Consider the following 19,728-nt stretch of genomic DNA (forward strand, 5'->3'; position numbering starts at 1 on the left):
AGTGAATGAGTTATAACTGTAATTCCGTTGAGGGTTTATTAATAAGTTTGAGTGGAAGATTGCCGCTAATCTTCCACATTGGCCTGTGCTTTGAGGAAAATACCAGTTTATATGACTGTTTTATTTAGACAGACATATTCATTCTGCTGGCTGGCTGGCTTGAAGATCTGGACTTTGCTAATGATATAGCTGCCCTCTGCTAAATTCAGTCTCTTGTGAGAGAAGACAGGCTGAACAACTTTGTTAGACAGACAGGTTGAACATCAGTGCCTCCAAGTCTCAGGTTATGTGCCTCAGTGCCATCCCAGTAAACGTCAATCACAGTAAATGGTGAACCACTCGACTTTGTTGTGTAATTCACCTACCTAGGAAGTCTTGTCAGCATAGATAATGCAACACAGAAAGACATCAAAGCAAGGTTAAGGAAAGCCTGCTCTTCATTCGCTAGACGTCAGCCCATCTGACGTCAAGCCAGTACAGTATCAGGACCAAGGTCAGACTGTATATCAGCAATGTCAAACCAGTCCTCCTCTATGGTTCAGAGGAGGTGGCTTGGCACGTCCTGTGAATGGACCAGGATTGCATCCCCAAAATAGCACTTACATGGACTCCACCTGGAAAGAGGAAGCAAAGCTGACCTAAAACAACCTGGTGGTGCACGGTTAAAGTTGAGCTGAAGGACATGGGTCTCACATGGGGCAAAGCACAGCACACTGCCAAAGACAGGACCAACTGGAAGCAAATGGTTGTCGCCCTATGTCCCAGTGGGGATAAAAAGGATTAATGACCGAATGATTCATCCTGCTGTAGCTAGGTTTCAGTAAGACAGAGTAAGTCAATTTGGTGATCAGTTATCAAATCATTTACTAACACAGATTTAGACGAAAGAGACCTGATATTTAATAATCCACATTTGACTGTTCTGTTTTTCTGTTCAGTAACCTCAGATTTATATAATTTAGATGGTCAAGGAGCAGGCACAATCTCTATGGGGTTTGAGGGGGTGATGGCTCTAAGGAAACTGAAGAGAGGCGTCTCTGTGTCCTGGTCCCCACTCTGGATTGTCAAACTTTAGGTTGGCTAATAAACTTGGCCAGATTTGTAGAGATGAGAGCTGCACCATCCAAAGTGGGATGGATGCCATCCCTCACTATCAGACCAGGTTTTCCACAGAATGCGGCCCAATTTTCTGTGAAGCGCACATCATTTACTGCAGTAATACCACCCAGTCCTTTGGTTAGGGTAAAATTAGTAAGAGGACCTGAGAATGCTATTTATCTTAATTCTACACCAAACAATTCGCTTTGCTTTTTTTTTTCCTTTCAGGTGACTTTGACCAGAAGCCCTATGTGTCTGGAGATGCCGACTGCTCAACGACCCAGCTGTTTGGGGATGAGGACTATGTGCTGCTTGCATGTGACGGCTTCTTTGATGCAGTCAAACCTTCACTGGTCCCAGATCTGGTTCTGGATGTGCTCCAGCAGCCCGGTGACCTCGAAGGAGGAGGAGACGCTGCGCTGAAAAAATCTGAGCAGGCTATTGGACTGAGAGTTGCTCAGCATTTGGTAGGTCATGCTAAGGCATCGGGTTCCAGTGATAACATCACAGTGATGGTGGTGTTTCTGCGTCCCCCAGAGGAGCTGCTGTCTCAAGACTCCCCCACAGGAACTGCACAGATTACTGAAAACTCCACTTCCCAAAACACACCACACCACTGAAGAAGGAAATCTGTTGCTCAGACATCAGTTTGCCAAGCTACTGCCCGACTCAGTATAACTCAACCTTTTTTGTCTCCGCATGCTGAAAACACTTCATGCAGAATGACAAAGTTAATTTGATGCTAAGGCAACACATATGAACACAGTTCATGCTCTGTCACTACTTTGGAGTAAAAGAGCAGATTCAGTTGTATTAGACCAGATCATTTGAGAAGACCACATTAACCTGTTACAGTTAGCTAGAAGTTCAAAATATACAGTATATTCCCCCAACCCAGAAAACAGCAAGCCGAATACTGTCATTGTAGGAATACTACCTGCCCAGGTTTGCCATAATTTGTTTAACTTGTTAAATATGCACCGTGTGGACATCCTATCAATTGTGTGTGTGTGTGCTGTGTGTGTGCTTGTACTTCTATCTTTATGAGGACCATTTTGAGCGTATTTCTACCAAAGTGAGGAGATTCTCTGGTCCTCACTTTTTCAGACTCCTGTTTGAGGATTAAGACTTGGTTTTAGGGTTGTGGTTAGAATTAGGGTTAGAGTAACATAAAGATAGAAATATGTGTGTGTGTGTTTGTTTGTGAGACCTTTTTATATTGTGATATTTTGTGATGTCATGGTTATAAGTATTAATTGTCTCATGTAATATTGACTAGCTAGCTGAATGACTTGATAGTGTCATTTCCAGCTGTATTGTTCAACCAATGCAAACCTCATAAAGGGGTCTAAACTAATGGATGGCTAAATGATGATTAAGGCTAAAGCTAATCAGCAAAAAGTCAATTCAAACTTCAGAAATACAGTAGATTTAAGAGTTTTACTAAATTCATTGATATTTTGACTTGATTGGACTTGTGACCTGTCCAGGGTGTACCTCTGCTTTTTGCCCAAAGAGAGCTGGGATAGGCACCAGCAGATCCCCATGACTCCAATTAGGAATAAGTGAGTATGGGTGATGGATTTTGACTTCACTAATGAGAATTCAGTAGTGATTCTAGTTTAATTTGCTCACAAGATTTTAACTGTTACTGCTTTTCTTTTTATCTGGCTGTCTAGGCCTTCACAAACATTGTCTTTTTAAGCTCTGCGTTTGTTTTTATTTTATTTTGTAAGCTTTAGCTGTCATTCAACAAAATCTCATCCTCATCTGTTTATCAGTATTAAAATTTGTCTCTTTACTGTACAATGTCTTGGATATCTTAGATGCTAAAACATTTTACAAACTGTGTCTTTACCAATCATGACTCCCTGAGATGGCTCTCTTATTCTGTGCTGTGATGCAGTGGATAGCTTTTACTGTTCTGTAAGGGAAGTTGAATCATTTTAAAAACTCATCTTCAGTTTAAAATGTCTGTCAGCCTTAAAAACAACTGATAGTCAACATCTAATTCCAACCAATACCAATATTGAAAGTATTTTACACTGTGCAACTTCAAGGTGCAAATGATTTGGATTACGCCATAAATTCTTTCAACTGGCCTTGAACTGTAGTGAAATCTTGTTGATGTGATGTTTTGAGCCTCTGAAATACAGTACCAGCTATTTATGAGCTTTATGGAGAAGAAAAATACCAGGGACAGTTTTTTTTTTAGAGAAGCACAAGTCAATAGGTTGTCATGCTGAGGTAATGGAACATATTTACTGGGTCACAAATTGGATTGCATTTCTGACTCCTATTTTTGTTTTATAACAGTTGTTAATGTCTTACTGAACATTAAAATATCAGCTGTAATGACTGCAGAGTGTATTGTCACAAACTGTCTCAGAGTTTGTAACAAAAGGAAGGGTATGCAAGTTTCAGTGCTAATTAAAAATATGTATTAAACATAACAGCATACAGTAACTCACATAGGGTGTGTAAGGCAGTTTTCAGTAGTGTGTGCAGTGAATGGTTGAGTGGAAAAAAATTGTGTGCATGTTATTCAATGCAGGAAACATCAAAAAAACAAAACCTGGAGATGTGGATCATATGGGAGGAAGAGAGGAAATTAGTTAGAGCAGTCTTATCTAACTCCTACTGAGGCCTTCACAGCTCCCACCACATTAGGCTAACTATAGTCTCTACCTGCATTCTCCTGCAGGAAAACACCCAAGAAAAGGAAATGTGGGGGAGGGGTCATAACAGCATTAACACACATTCCTTCTAGCTGACAACATGGATTTCTAATCAGAATAAAAAGCAATGTGACCAAAGTAATGCAGGTGACACTGAGCTGTATCTAGCTATGAAACTCGATAACACAAACCAGTTAGCCAGACTTCAAGCATGTCTAAAGTACATAAAGGCCTGGATGACCAGTAATTTTCTACTTTTAAAGTCAGTAGGATTTGGACCTAAAAACCTAAGAAATAGCTTTTCTAACAGTATAGCTTCTTTAGATGGCATAGTCCTGGCCTCCAGCACTACTGTGAAAAGCCTTGGAGTTATTTTTGACCAGGACGTGTCCTTTAACTCACACATAAAACAAATCTCTAGAACTTCTTTCACTTGCACAATATTGTCAAAATTAGGAACATCCTGTCTCGAAATGACGCAGAAAAACTAGTCCAAGGATTTGTTACCTCAAGGCTAGATTACTGTAAATCATTACTTAAAACCTTCCTTTTTGACAAAGCATTTAGTTAGGGCTGGCTTCAGGTAACCCTGAACCATCCCTTAGTTATGCTGCTATAGGCCTAGACTGCTCAAGGACCATCTGAGCTCTTAATATAATATATAAAAAGATTTAAATCCTAATTTAATATATACAAGGCTTGTCATATTATGGTAAAAGAATCCCATAAATGTGATTACATCCTGTATAAAAACAAACATTTGGGAAATCTAAATAGTAGATAATTTTAAAGTGAAATTAGGAACGTGATTGGGTATAATTCTAACAAAATTGAGGAGGAACATTTTATAGCACACTAGAAAATCCCTTGTTACAGTATGAGATATAAGGACAGAAAACAGAAATTGCTGGACATAGTTACTGAAAAACATTACATCACTGCATTTTGGTACTGACAATGTGTTTGTTCTCTTCAACTCAAGTTCTCGTCAAAGACATTTTTTGAAAATCTAGTGGCTGGGATTTAAAACTAGCGCACCCAGCTACAATGCAGGTTCAGCTGCAGCCAATTTCCCCCCATTTGGCTGCTGCTCCTCGACTGCTACTCCACAGCTCCCCCCTGCAGCCTCACCACAATCTCACCCCACCACTACAGACCCCCACCAGCCACCCCCACGAGCGAGCGAGGAAGTCGGCCACCGCCATCTGTGCCCCCGGCCTATGGGGGCCCCCAGTTGTGGGCGTATTCCACCCAGGTCAAGTTCGTGGCCCATGCGCCGGGGTCCCTTGAGCATAATAGCTGGAAACCAATCTTCAACTCCTGGTATACTTGGTTGCTTAGTTCCCTCCAGCCAGTGCCGCCACTCCTGCAACGCTAACTTGACTGCCAGCAGCTCTCTGTCACCTACACTGTAATTTCTTTCTGCAGGCGAGAGTTTGTGGGAGAAGAAGGCGACCGGATGCAGTTTATGATCTGCTGATCCTCTTTGCGACAGCACTGCTCCCAGCCCTGTATTCGAGGCATCGACGTCGAGCTGGAACTGGAGATTCGGGTCAGGCAGGGTGAGTATGGGGGACTCCGAGAATCGTGTCTTAAGTTCGGAGAAGACCTTCTTCAGTCCAGCTGAAAGGAACTTTAGAAGTCAATACATGGTCTAAGTCCACCATCTCGCTTGCCCACGAAAAAAAAAAAAACCAGCACCGGCCGGTGAGGAGGAGGGCCTAATGAGGCCGGCTGCCATCGCCTCGTTAAGATAAGTCTGCATGGCTTCCCTTTCCGGACCCGAGAGGGAGAAGAGTCTTCCCCGAGGGGGCATGGTACCAGGTAGCAGGTCGATGTTACAGTCATACGGCCGGTGAGGTGGTAAGGGGGTTGCTCTGGATTTGCTGAACACGCGTTTCAGGTCCGCGTAGTCTGTCGGGACCCCGGACAAGTCAGGAAACTCCTCTTTCACACCATCACCTGTGGGAGCTGAGGGCACAGTTAACCCCCCAGCCCATAATCCTCCCAGTGTTCCAGTCGACGTGCGGATTGTGCCTCCGCAGCCAGGTAGCCCCTAGCACTAATGGGAGTCTTGGGGAATGGATGATCCTGAATGAGATCAGCTCTGCGTGATTCCCTATGGTCATATGCATGGTCTCAGTTCGCTGGGAACAAGAGTGAATAACATGATCGTCTAGAGCTTTGACTTGTACTGGGGCTGCTAAATCCATTAATGAAACACCAAGTCTTTTACAAAGTCCTTCGTCCATAAATTCGGTATCCGCTCCTGAGTCAATAAAAACAGAAAAGGGGTGAGCTTTATTTCCACAGTGCAGAATGACTTCAGGGAGCGGTCGGGGATCCGTCACACCGAAATGGGCTGGACTCAACAGCGATCCCCTCCGAGCCGTTGAGCCTCCTCTTTTGCCAGCGCTGGGCAGGAGGCGACTCTGTGCGCAGGTTTGCCACAGTATAAGCACAGATTCTCTCTGAAGCGCCTGCTACGCTCCTCTGGGGCCAGGCGTGATCTCCCAACCTGCATGGGTTCCAGCAGTGACTCGGTAACCGCGCCGTCAGTGAGCCTGTCCTGGCGGGTCGGGTTTCGAAATTCCCTCGGTCTGGTGTTGTAGGCAGAAGCACCGCTAACAGAGAAACGGGAAGCGTTCGAGCGTGGGAGAGGATTTCTCTCCCATTCTCTCTCTCTCTCTCTCCACCGACGGTCAATACTGATCGCCATCTCCACCAGCTTATCAAACTCCTCGGGCCACTCCCGCGCTGCGAGCTCGTTCTTTATCTTTTCAGACAGCCCGGCGTAGACCCTCCTCTCAGAGGAGGGACATGATAAAAGCTACTTTGGCAGAGTCAGTAGGAAATTCACCGGGCCGAAACTTAAATTGTAAATTACACTGCATCAAAAATGCTCTACAACTAGACGCCTCCCCGGAGTATCTCTCAGGAACACAAACTGGAGTGTCATCGGCGCTGTGTGATGGTCGAGTAGGAGGTGGAGAAGGGACCGTTTCCGGAGGCTGAGCTAACTCTTTCCCTAACGTAAACTGGCCCAATTGTTTAATTAGTTAGTCTGTCTAAATTGGCTACACATGCGTGTAGTTGAGCCTCGTAAGAAGCCAGCGCACCTTCCACCCGAACCCTCCATTCCTCCTTGTCAGACGAGCTCATCGCTTTTGTTTTGGCCAGATTGTATTGTTAGCATCTATTACCACTTTTGCTCAGAGCTCAATGATTCTGACAACCACGGAGGAATAGTTAAAACAAGGGTTTATTTCAACAGTAGAGAGGACGGTTCTGGTGGAAGACCTGGGAGCGCCAACTGGATCTATATGAATTAAACAGAGTAAAATAATTAATCACGGCAGAGTTTTAATCAACAAATAGGTTCAGACTAATTTACTTGTTACCTAGTCTGCTCTCGAAGACCCCTGAACTGAGAGGATCCATTAGTAGCAGCAATCAATCACAGACTGTGGTGTCACCAAGCGGGAGATGACTCTCCCTCAATTTCCTTTGAGTGCTCTTCAGAGTCGGGTTTCTTCGTCGCGACGATTCAGGAAGTCCCTTCAGGAAAAGCGCTCAAGTCCAAATCCGAATAGATCCCTCTTTCAGAGTCCAAGCAGGTATGGGAGCGCCTTATACTCCGTCCTTCTGGATCCGATGAGATGTACTCCCGATCCCAGGCCGTCCTTAGAATACAGACAGATCTCTCTAGAGTCTAAGGCAGGAGCGTCTGTTATCCAAAAACAAACGTCAAATCAAGTCTTCCCAAAACTTGAGTCTTGTATCAAAACTAGTGATGGGCAAGTGAAGGCTCATGAAGCACTGAGGCTTTCCTGACAATTGTGCCGAAAAAGATTCAAAGCTTCGAGACTTCAGTGACGGTGACATCTGGTGGACAACTGAAGCCATAGCAACCTCTAAAGAGCACGAATGAAGCACTGGCACTGTTTCAATCCCATGACAGCAACAAAAGTTCAGACCTCTTGGGATCAAAATGATCCCAAACTTTAGAACGTCGCTTATTGGTGGGACTCGCCGTGAAACTTGCCAAAATACTCTCACTCTCACTCTCCAAATCCTGAAGCAGAATGATGCGTGTTATATAGCTGGTATGGCACCAAACCACTCAAATCTGTCAAACCTGTCAAGCTGTCATTGCCTCAGAATGCATTGAAACGCCATGAGCCAATTGAAAGACTATGAGCCAATGAAAAGCTTTGAAACATTTTGAAGCAATGAAGCGCGAAGCGAAACAGTGATGACTGAACGTCATCAGTTACGTGACACTGGTCTTTTGATACAAGCCTCGACACAGTGTTTCGAATCACTCCGCTTCAATAAGAGTGACACAAGCTCCGAAGCCTCGGTATCATTTGCCCATCTCTTTTCAAAACCAAAAAGGCAAATCGAGTCTTCAAACAGTTGGAATCGTGTATCACAAAAGATCAAAACCGAGTTGGCCAAAAGCTTGATTCTTGTCGAGTAGCGTGAGAGTGTCAACGCGGAGGTTAACCACAATCTGGCAACGAACCTGTTGTCCTGGCGTGTTTAAAACCAGCGCTGAACAGGTGCAGTGAATTAGCTGATTAGTTCCTGATCCTGGTCAGGCCGGGGGCAGTGTTGGACAGCCCGCTTCCAACAATCCTGACAAAAGGTACAAATTTGTTATGTAATGACAAGCTTTAACATCAATTTGTGATACATTTCAGGTGCCATAAAATGTATGCTATGCTATGCTATAACTTGCTGTGCTATCTTGACACAGCAGTTCTGACACATGATAGCTATACCTACTTGAAACTAAGAAAACACTAAATAAATAGTGTAAATTTGCAATGTCTGACACAAACTGATATGACAGGAAGTCAAAATGTCTGACATGAAAAAAATTTATTTTTTAACCCTGAAAATAATTTCATATAGAAGGAGCACTCACTTCTGATGGCTTTCTCTCCAGGAATAATGGGGTGCTAACTGAGAATGTGCAGTACGAGTCTCATTTCTGTAGCTCATTCCTGATTGGAGAAATAAGCCTTGTTGCAATCATCCCCACTCTCCCCTACCTGAGGGCGTCAACAGACGGGCATTCTTTCTCCACTATGCTGTACCTTGACTCCCGTTCCGAGAGTTTCCGGCTGAGGTACAGCAGTCGACCCCCCTGACCTGCTGGGACAACACAGCCCCTAGCCCCCTGTCCGAAGTCTGCAGGGTAAAAGGAATAGAAAAATTGGGAGTGTGCAGCAATGGTTCCCCACACAGAGCTTTTCCTCTGAAATGCTACCTGACAGGTCGCCGTCCACTGGACCAGATCTGAGGCGCCTTTGCGGGTGAGGTCGGTCAATGGGGCGTTTAGGTCCGCAAATCCTGGAACAAACCGCTGGTAGTAACCAGTCAATCCTAGAAACCGCCTCACCTCTTTTTTCGTCTCCGGGTATCATCCTTTGCAGGGTGACTGCCAAAGTAGCAGGGGGGTGCCGTGTGATTCTCTCGGTCTGGCCACCAACTCCTGCAACACCTCTGTCTGTTTCTCTGCTTGCTGGTGCAGCAATTCCATCAGATAGAGGTTACGTTCCGCCTGCTCTTGGTTGGCATGGGTAATCTCCCCCAGGTGTTGCCCTAGGGCTGCTAGCAGATGCTGATGCTCCACAGCTTCCCCCTGCAGCCTCACCGTGATCACACCCCGCCACCACAGAAACATTTCATTTTTTTTCAACTGAGATGTTTGATTACTATTTGAAATATTAGAAGTTGATTGTGTGATATCAAATAACACAAATTTTTGCTTTTCAGTCATCTTCAAATCTTAAAAGAATTATACTGGATTGTGATGGGTAAGAGTAATGCCCAGATCAGGTGTTCACATACTTTTGGCCACATTCAGTATAGAAATAGTTTGCAGATTTGATTCGACTGGTCAAATGTAGAATAACTAACATAATAGACTTTTACTTTACTGTAGCCTTACTGAAGTGTAGTACATTGACTGTGGAAAATAACCAAAGGTTTGTGATAATACTAATGAACAACAAAACGCAGGCAACACAATATCCCATAGTATGTGTTTGGTATTTAAAATACATATACAGATTAATACGTAATGTAATACATACATATATCTAAGGACTATGGTATCCCTGTGCTTGATTGGCCAGGAAACTCACGACCTAAACCCCATAGAGAATCTATGAGGTATTTGAAGAGGAAGAGGCGAGACACCAGACCCAACAACACAGAAGAGCCGAAGGCCGCTATCAGAGCAACCTGGGCTTCCATGACATCTCAGCAGTGCCACATAGGCCTACTGATCGCTTCTATGCCACGCTGCGTTGCTGCAGTAATTCATGCAAAAGGAGCCCACACCAAGTACATGTTCATACTTTTCAATAGTCCAGCATTTCTGTGTTAAAAATCCTTTTTTTTTTTATCGGTCTTAAGTAATATTCTAATTTTCTGAGATCCTGAATTTATAATAGTTATAATAAGTTAAATAGGTTATAATAGTTATGATAATCAAAATTAAAAGAAACAAACACATGAAATATATCACTGTGTAATGAATCTATATATGAGTTTCACTTTTTTAATTGAATTACTGAAATAAATCAACTTTTTGATGTTATTCTAATTTATTGAGCTGAATATATATATATATATATATATATATATATATAGTATGTACACAAATATATACACATATGCATAAAAAATTACAATGTAAAAATTACATTGAAGGTAACACAAACAGAAGACTGGCCTCTGAGAACATTTGGATGATTTCTACTGATTTTGTATGTACACGACAGACGTAATGATTTTTTGAGATCCACTGTATCATCTTCAATGCTTCAGAGTCTTACAGCCCTGATGTTGTGTGGAGTCTGGTTGAGCTCCGAGTAGCTGCCTGAGTGGAAGCTGTCAGCATCCTCACAGCTCCTGTCTTCATGCGCCTGAATCAACACAAGACACTATTAGTAACAAGCAACACAGACACAATAGTGTTTCATATTGTTTTATGTTGCCTGAAGTGAGTGCAGTCCAGCTCATCTTACTTGTGGTAGTTTTTCAGAATGAGTTTTCCAAGTGGTGACTGAGGATTCACACATTTTTCTTTGTTTGCTGTTGTTGTGACACTGGGAAAGAAGAAAGCTGAGTTAGACAGAAGCTGAAAAGTGGAGAAGAATGTGGCTTAATTCAGCTCATTTACTCACATGATCTCTGTACGTGGACAGAAGCTGCTTGGATGGTGTATAACTGGCTCTGCTTTGATGAGCTGTGGGTTTCTGCCGACATAACCGTTTGAACACCTGCACAAATTGGATCTGCCAGCGAGTTGCCCTGTGGTGAGAAAAGACACAGTCCCATTGCTGCTTGTGACTTGAAGAACAGTCTGCTCTTGTGTTTCCACAATGCTGCTCCCCATGTTACAACCCAGCCTGACCCAAACAGATCATCATCATAAACAATCACAGAACACCAAACTTTTCACAATACCTTGTGCACAGAGGATAAGCAGGCAGCTGAGAAAGGCGATGATATATGCATTCATGGTTGTGACTGTAGACAGGTTCTGGACTCCTGATGGCATCCAACACAAGGGAATCTCTCTTTTATACGCTGGACAACACCCACACAGTGCTGCAATGGAACGTGATACAATGGTTTCACTTTCCTGAGTGTCTTTCACTTTCTCTGACCCTTCCTATTTCCTCCAACAAGCCTGTTTCTCAGAATTGCAGACACTTCGTATCCAGAGGATTGGGCTTAGAGAATCGTTTTAGTGTACAGCGGCTTCTTTGCAATACTGTATACATGAAGAGAAGGGGTCTCCATCATGACCTCAGCAACTAAACCTTGCTTATCATACATTTTATCACAAATGACACTTCTCTTACTTAACAACTCATTACTTTGTATCAACAAGTTGTTAGGACTTCCATCCTGACAGGACTAGATATTTAATATGCTCACTCTAACACTGGCAGAACTAGTGTCAGTATTAAGCATCTTATAAATGGAATGAACTGTAAACTGCTCTCGAGCTAGATTTGTTTCATTCCCTTAATTTCAAAGCTTTATTATCTGATGGTTTTCATGAGACTTATAGTTGCTTTTATGAATTCTTTGTTGTTCTGGCTGTCTGGTCATATTTATGTTTGTCTATGTTGGTCTCACTGAGTGTTTTGTGTGTGTGTGTATTTAAAAATAAGCATTGTGTATGTTCACGATTTCTTAGAATAGACCGCAAATTGGCCAACAGTAAGTTGAATTAGCTATAGCTTGATAATGCCTGTGGTTGAAGGTGGTGTGCTACAAACAAACCAAAAGAAAATCGTAGCTAATTCAACTTACTCTTGGCCAATTTGTGAAGTCTATTCTAAAAAACAAGGCCGAAAGAGAATAGCTGTGTCTACCTGGAAATGATATTAGAAAAGCCCATTTCATGATGGTTTTCTCCTGTTTTTTTTATCCTTTGATACACACCTCCATGCTGGAATTAGCATATTTCCATCTCTGAGATTAGCTAAAAATTCTTTTTGAAATGTCACTCTAAGCAGCCCAGAAAAGGGTAGGACAGACAAAATTACAGCGTTCACTTCAATGACAAGAAGATCAACAGGTTCAGTTGGAAACAAGTTATTTGCAGATACAATTATTAATTTGGTGGGGGTATAGAATTATCTTAACATAGATCAAGTTGAATTTATTTGTCCCTGTGGGGAAATTATGTCTGACGATTCACATTGGCAATATATATATATGAATAAGTAGATATGAACAATAATTTAATGCTGATAAATATAATTGAGATATTCAGTCAAAACTATCAATTACCACTAGAGGAAGAAGAATTTAATTGCCTGTGGAATAAATGATCATTTTAACCTATTTTTTGAGCATCTGGGAACACAATATCATCGACCTGATGGTAACAGTTCAATGGTAAAGGATGCCTCTTATCATTCTCAATGATGTTAACCTTGTGTAATATTCTTTGTTTATAAATACTCTCTATGCTCTTTAATTTAGTTCCCAACAATTTACTTGCTGTTGTAACCACCTTCCCCAGTGACCTCTTCTGGGCCTCAGAAGCATTACCATACCAGCAAATCACACAAAATGTCATGGTGCTTTCAATGAAAGCCCCATAAAACACAGCATTCTGCTATCAACATTAAAAGACAATAATTTCTTTAACATACATTAATGCAGCAGGTGCAATACAGTTAAAATTGATGATGCAAATTGCAGAGAATCTATAAGATGCTGTGTTTCAAAAACAATGTACTTTTTCACTAAGTGTTCAAAGCACTTCATCAGGAGTGATGTAAATGTTATTGGAGGGCCTAGAAACGTTTGGCACTGGAGTTACTGTGGCTGTTCTCCATAAGACAGGAACGATAATGGAATAATAGGATGCTCTAAAAATATCAGTAACTAACTGAACAGCACAGTGTTTTAAGACATTTTCACATAGCTTATCTGGACCTGGACTTTTACTGGGATTACATTTCCTAAAAATCTGTTTGACCTCTGTTTCATTAATGCAGAAACCTAAGAAGGATTTGTGTCAGATGATACCGCAAACACTGATAGCATCACCACCCAGGCACATCATCATGTGCACTGGCATTGCACAATAATATGTTGACATCACCAGCCCATACTTTTCAAAAAGCAAAGAAAGCAACAGAGGAAAACTCAGCAGTCATTCTTTCTGCTGGTGTTATGCTTTTATATCACAATAAAAATTTTACTGCGCGCTGTAAGAGGGGAAGTAGAGACGGCTGATTGCCCATCCTCAGCCACTGTGGAACCACAACCTTGTCTCCTACAAACAATATCCATCCATCCATCCATTTTCTATACCTGCTTATTCGTTAACAAGTGTCACAGGGATCTGCTGGAGCCTATCCCAGCTCTCTTTGGGTGAAAGGCCAGGACAGGTCACCAGTCCATCACAGGGCCACATAGAGACAAACAACCTCACACACTCACACTCACTCCTATGGGCAATTTAGAGTCACCAATCAACCTGACATACATGTTTTTGGACTGTGGGAGGAAACCAGAGTACCTGGAGAAAACCCACGCAAGCACAGGGAGAACATGCAAGAAACAACATTTCTATACTAAATTGTTTTATTAATTATGTTGTGACAACAAATATATCAAAAGCTTGATAATACTTTTGGAATGAACTGGGGCAGACCATGATTTCTCTGACCTTAATGAAAGTGCTGCCAGTAGACAATAATGCTCAAAGTGTAATAATAACTGTGCATTTCGATATTTCAGGCCTCAAACGCAGATATTTTAGTGGAATACAAACGTGACAGACATTTTTCCCAATTTTACCATTGTACTGGCTGTGCTGTTGACTCCAGACTACCTGACTATAAGGTGAGGTGCCTAGTCACCAAATGACAAGACATAAGCAGGAAACCACCACGATGAAAACACTTGTGTTAGAGTTATTTTGACAATAAACAAACAAGTCACAAAAGCCATAAAACAACAAAACAGAAATGTTTACTACTCTGGTAAAGACATGAGATTATTAAGATCACAGTCTCGGTCATTCAGGTGAAATTATCTAGAGGATGAGTCATGGCAACTAGACTTCTAGTTTTTAGGTGAAAATGTTTCACTACTCATCCAAGTGGCTTCATCATAATATCACCAGACTGACTCAACCTCTAGAAAACATCACAGGTGAACTGATAAATCCATAAAACATTATAGTCATAGTCAGTTTAGATACTGATGAAACTGGAAGCAAAACCAGTAAAATTGAAGTGAATTTAAAGGTAAAAGAAACAGACTTGAGGGATTCTGACTAAATCCCCATAACAATTTGCATAACCAAATCAAAGAACATATGCTGAATGTTTTCAGCAGTTTCAGTTTCACATCTTGTCAAGGTCTTTCCTCTTTTCTGTGGTTTAAGGGAAATTCCCAAATTCAGACATGACTTTCTCAATAGGATGTGGTAAATAAGTGCGTCCACAGTGTAAATAATAATACAACATTGCAGTACTGCTTATGTCACCCCTTGGTGCTGTTTACATGTAAAATGCTGACTTCTGAAGAAACACATGGGAAGAGAAATTTGAGGTAAAAGCACAGTAAACATTAACATTCACAAGGCATTTTATAAATGATGAAAGTAAGTTGTTTACATATCCAGTAACATAAAGATCATTCAACACAGTACCCAACTAATGGGAAATTGTTTATCAGTGTTTTTTTGATATTGCTTCTACCCTGTACAATGGTGCCTTTCAGTACAGGACCACAATGCTTTATTAATAAGCAACATGTGGGAGAAAATAAGTCTCCCTCACCAGGCAAGGCTGAAATTCGACAATGCCATGCTCTATGACCTTCTCAAAATAGCAGTAGGTCACATTTTAATAACAGATACGGCCTGGTCCTCATACTAGTACTGGTAAGGGTTAAACTTGCATCATCAAGGTGCATCTGTAGGTCTAACTTATAAATCCCTTATTTCTGCTTTGAATCCATCTGAATAATATTATACTCAAGTAAACAAAGCGTCTGCCTTTCTTCTTTCTCTCTGTCTTGTCTTTAATTGTGTTTGATCATTCCAGTCACATGCAGATATTACATTTACAAACCGTTTTGCTACACAGATATTTCTCAAGCAATATGTACAAAAACACTAAGAAAAAGACACAGATAAGGAAAATTTGGGTGAAAGCGTTCAAATACTGCTTAACATATTAATCTTCACATACTGGATGTAAGAAAAGGATAGCTATTTGGTATCACCTCACTTGTTCTTTCCTTCCCAGATTAGGATGCATGGACTTTAAAAGAGCACTGCTTGTGTATAAGTCTCTTCATGGCTCAGCACCACAGTATACCTCTGACATGTTGATGCCATATGAACAATCTCGAACTCTGAGAACATCAGGGACAGGCCTTCTGCTAGTGCCCAAAGTCAGGACAAAACAGGGAGAAGCAGTGTTTCAGTTATATGCAGCTAAAATCTTTAATAATCTTCCTGATGATGTTAGACAAGCCTCATCTCTGGCAATGTTTGAGTCCAAGCTAAAAACCTTTCTTTTTAGTGTGGAATATAACATATGACAACTGGCAGTGTTTATCCAAAGTGATTTATCTGCACTCGGTTTCCTTTAATTTTAATTTCACTATTTGTTGTTTCTTATTTTGATTCTTGCCTATGTACTTTTAACTTGTCTTTTATTTCTGTAAAGCACTTTGAATTACTCTGTGTTATATAAATAAACTTGCCTTGCCTACTTCCCTTCGTAAGAAACACTGGCCTTTTCAAGGAAATGGGCAGCTGCTTACTGTCTGCTTAGCAAGACAGCACCTTTGTGATTAAGTAGTTTTTGACCTCTATGTTGAATTGCATAAAATTACATTTTATAGTATACCAGTTATAATACAGTTTTGTATTTCTGGAGGATAGTTTTGCTGTAACTGGTACCTCTGTCATGCTGGGTCAGCACACCTTTACTTTTTAATATTTTCAGCACAGTCTGCAAGACTTCCAAGGAAAGGAGAAGTGATACTGAAACCGACAAAATACAGGCAAAAAAGTCAGTCATTGACTTCTTTATTGACCCTCTGGAGTTATGAGCTGTTTTGGCCATTCTGAATACTTAGTATTATCGTTATATACCACATTACATTACATTGCTCTTCTTTGAACCACCTTCAACCACAGGCATTGTCAAGTCAGCTGGGACTTGCATCTGACTCCTGTTTGAATATACACAATGCTTATTTTTAAATACACACCTGAACAAGAAACATTCAGTGAGACCAAACAAATATGACCAGACAACCACAGTAACAAAGAATTCATAAAAGCAACTACAAGACTCATGAAAAGCGTCAGATAATAAAGCTTAAGGGGGGGATGATTAATTAAGAGGATGGTTAATTAAGGGGATGAAACAAATCTAGCTCGAGAGCAGTTTACAGTTCATTCCATTTATAAGATGCTTAATACTGACACTAGTTCTGCCAGTGTTAGAGTGAGCATATTAAATATCTAGTCCTGTCAGGATGGAAGTCCTAACAACTTGTTGATACAAAGTAATGAGTTGTTAAGTAAGAGAAGTGTCATTTGTGATAAAATGTATGATAAGCAAGGTTTAGTTGCTGAGGTCATGATGGAGACCCCTTCTCTTCATGTATACAGTATTGCAAAGAAGCCGCTGTACACTAAAACGATTCTCTAAGCCCAATCCTCTGGATACGAAGTGTCTGCAATTCTGAGAAACAGGCTTGTTGGAGAAAATAGGAAGGGTCAGAGAAAGTGAAAGACACTCAGGAAAGTGAAACCATTGTATCACGTTCCATTGCAGCACTGTGTGGGTGTTGTCCAGCGTATAAAAGAGAGATTCCCTTGTGTTGGATGCCATCAGGAGTCCAGAACCTGTCTACAGTCACAACCATGAATGCATATATCATCGCCTTTCTCAGCTGCCTGCTTATCCTCTGTGCACAAGGTATTGTGAAAAGTTTGGTGTTCTGTGATTGTTTATGATGATGATCTGTTTGGGTCAGGCTGGGTTGTAACATGGGGAGCAGCATTGTGGAAACACAAGAGCAGACTGTTCTTCAAGTCACAAGCAGCAATGGGACTGTGTCTTTTCTCACCACAGGGCAACTCGCTGGCAGATCCAATTTGTGCAGGTGTTCAAACGGTTATGTCGGCAGAAACCCACAGCTCATCAAAGCAGAGCCAGTTATACACCATCCAAGCAGCTTCTGTCCACGTACAGAGATCATGTGAGTAAATGAGCTGAATTAAGCCACATTCTTCTCCACTTTTCAGCTTCTGTCTAACTCAGCTTTCTTCTTTCCCAGTGTCACAACAACAGCAAACAAAGAAAAATGTGTGAATCCTCAGTCACCACTTGGAAAACTCATTCTGAAAAACTACCACAAGTAAGATGAGCTGGACTGCACTCACTTCAGGCAACATAAAACAATATGAAACACTATTGTGTCTGTGTTGCTTGTTACTAATAGTGTCTTGTGTTGATTCAGGCGCATGAAGACAGGAGCTGTGAGGATGCTGACAGCTTCCACTCAGGCAGCTACTCGGAGCTCAACCAGACTCCACACAACATCAGGGCTGTAAGACTCTGAAGCATTGAAGATGATACAGTGGATCTCAAAAAATCATTACGTCTGTCGTGTACATACAAAATCAGTAGAAATCATCCAAATGTTCTCAGAGGCCAGTCTTCTGTTTGTGTTACCTTCAATGTAATTTTTACATTGTAATTTTTTATGCATATGTGTATATATTTGTGTACATACTATATATATATATATATATATATATATATATATATTCAGCTCAATAAATTAGAATAACATCAAAAAGTTGATTTATTTCAGTAATTCAATTAAAAAAGTGAAACTCATATATAGATTCATTACACAGTGATATATTTCATGTGTTTGTTTCTTTTAATTTTGATTATCATAACTATTATAACCTATTTAACTTATTATAACTATTATAAATTCAGGATCTCAGAAAATTAGAATATTACTTAAGACCGATAAAAAAAAAAAGGATTTTTAACACAGAAATGCTGGACTATTGAAAAGTATGAACATGTACTTGGTGTGGGCTCCTTTTGCATGAATTACTGCAGCAACGCAGCGTGGCATAGAAGCGATCAGTAGGCCTATGTGGCACTGCTGAGATGTCATGGAAGCCCAGGTTGCTCTGATAGCGGCCTTCGGCTCTTCTGTGTTGTTGGGTCTGGTGTCTCGCCTCTTCCTCTTCAAATACCTCATAGATTCTCTATGGGGTTTAGGTCGTGAGTTTCCTGGCCAATCAAGCACAGGGATACCATAGTCCTTAGATATATGTATGTATTACATTACGTATTAATCTGTATATGTATTTTAAATACCAAACACATACTATGGGATATTGTGTTGCCTGCGTTTTGTTGTTCATTAGTATTATCACAAACCTTTGGTTATTTTCCACAGTCAATGTACTACACTTCAGTAAGGCTACAGTAAAGTAAAAGTCTATTATGTTAGTTATTCTACATTTGACCAGTCGAATCAAATCTGCAAACTATTTCTATACTGAATGTGGCCAAAAGTATGTGAACACCTGATCTGGGCATTACTCTTACCCATCACAATCCAGTATAATTCTTTTAAGATTTGAAGATGACTGAAAAGCAAAAATTTGTGTTATTTGATATCACACAATCAACTTCTAATATTTCAAATAGTAATCAAACATCTCAGTTGAAAAAAAATGAAATGTTTCTGTGGTGGCGGGGTGTGATCACGGTGAGGCTGCAGGGGGAAGCTGTGGAGCATCAGCATCTGCTAGCAGCCCTGGGGCAACACCTGGGGGAGATTACCCATGCCAACCAAGAGCAGGCGGAACGTAACCTCTATCTGATGGAATTGCTGCACCAGCAAGCAGAGAAACAGACAGAGGTGTTGCAGGAGTTGGTGGCCAGACCGAGAGAATCACACGGCACCCCCCTGCTACTTTGGCAGTCACCCTGCAAAGGATGATACCCGGAGACGAAAAAAGAGGTGAGGCGGTTTCTAGGATTGACTGGTTACTACCAGCGGTTTGTTCCAGGATTTGCGGACCTAAACGCCCCATTGACCGACCTCACCCGCAAAGGCGCCTCAGATCTGGTCCAGTGGACGGCGACCTGTCAGGTAGCATTTCAGAGGAAAAGCTCTGTGTGGGGAACCATTGCTGCACACTCCCAATTTTTCTATTCCTTTTACCCTGCAGACTTCGGACAGGGGGCTAGGGGCTGTGTTGTCCCAGCAGGTCAGGGGGGTCGACTGCTGTACCTCAGCCGGAAACTCTCGGAACGGGAGTCAAGGTACAGCATAGTGGAGAAAGAATGCCCGTCTGTTGACGCCCTCAGGTAGGGGAGAGTGGGGA

The sequence above is a fragment of the Mastacembelus armatus genome, chromosome 9, assembly GCF_900324485.2.
Source record: "Mastacembelus armatus chromosome 9, fMasArm1.2, whole genome shotgun sequence".
NCBI lineage: Eukaryota > Metazoa > Chordata > Actinopteri > Synbranchiformes > Mastacembelidae > Mastacembelus > Mastacembelus armatus.